The following is a 1,237-nucleotide window of genomic DNA, read 5'->3' as shown; positions in this document are numbered from 1 at the left end:
ATTTTCCACTGAGTGTTTTCTTTTAGAGGGTTTTATAAATTAAAGATGCAATAAAAGATATAAAAGACAATTATAGTTAGCTAATCCTAAGGAAGGGGGTGGGTATATATATTTATATATTTATAAATAAATGATAAATGAGCCTGTCATCCATTTGTTTAACAGCAAAATTTCATCTCTTCCTTATAAGGACTGGCTTAAAGGGACGAAGCAGGAATGCTTTTCATCTTCCCCGTTAAGAGGACAGCGTAGGGATATGGTGTTATTCAGCTATTAAAGCTCTGATCATGGCAAGAGGGTAACAGCAATAGCCGAGCCTTATGAATAAGTAAAGCCGTCTCTAAAAATTCGGACGATCCCTAGGCCACTCAATCGTGGGCGAAACACCGTCCATCTCAGCGTTGGCTCCACTCAGTGATGGCCTTCCACCCACACACCACCACCGAGCAGAACCGCTCATCTTCCGCAGAAAAGCATTCACCGACAAAGCCCCTCAGCGGGCCGTGCCGGAGAACACTTTCACCGGAGACTCAAATTGCTCCCTTAAGGCAAAAATCTTAAGAGAGCGTACTCATATTAGCAATAGCTGAGCCTCAGTTAAACTTCATTGGCTGCAGCATTGCCAACCAAAGTCTCTTATTTTTACAGGAATATATTTCAAGAAATTTATATTAAAAAAAATTGGTGTGAGGTAAGTATTATTTAAAAGAAATTGTTTAAAGAAATTTCTAAATACCTAAAATGTTTAGTCTTACAAATAGTTTCATAATAGTTTTATTAACAATTTTAAAAACTAATGGTATTTAGACTTTTTATCTCATTAAAGTAATTGCATAAACGAAAATACCAGAAAAACCTAGCAATAATAAAAAGAAGAACATTTAAAAGTGTGACATCGGAAATATGTTAATAAATTCAAAAGATAATAAGCTATTAAATAATTACTTCTTTTTTATATAAAAACAGACGAAATTACAATAACCAGCTGCTTGATCGATTTAAAAGCAGGTTGCTATATATTTCTACAAAAATAAGAGTAGAGAACGTTGCTGACAAGAACGAATGGGGAGGTTCAGTTGGAGAGCCTTTTCTCAATGTTTTTAGAAAGTGCAGGCGAATAAAAAAAATCGTAGAAAGGAATATAGAATTCTGGCTAATCTATCAAGAGTTGTTGACATTAGTTCATCCATCATTCATCCAAGAAATCCTGTTGTAATCCTGCTTATTTATAATATTG

The 1,237-nt window shown here is 34.8% G+C and overlaps 1 pseudogene; it reads right to left on the bottom strand.

Moving 5' to 3' along the window:
* Positions 1 to 517: 517 nt before the first annotated feature.
* LOC150102428 (U4 spliceosomal RNA) lies at positions 518 to 634 on the bottom strand (annotated as a pseudogene).
* Positions 635 to 1,237: the final 603 nt, after the last annotated feature.

The sequence above is a fragment of the Typopeltis vanoorti genome, chromosome 10, assembly GCF_054136105.1.
Source record: "Typopeltis vanoorti isolate ZY-2024b chromosome 10, IOZ_Tvanoo_1.0, whole genome shotgun sequence".
Classification (NCBI taxonomy): domain Eukaryota; kingdom Metazoa; phylum Arthropoda; class Arachnida; order Uropygi; family Thelyphonidae; genus Typopeltis; species Typopeltis vanoorti.
The sequence above is the reverse complement of the archived record's forward strand: the minus strand, read 5'-3'. Positions and strand labels throughout refer to the sequence as shown.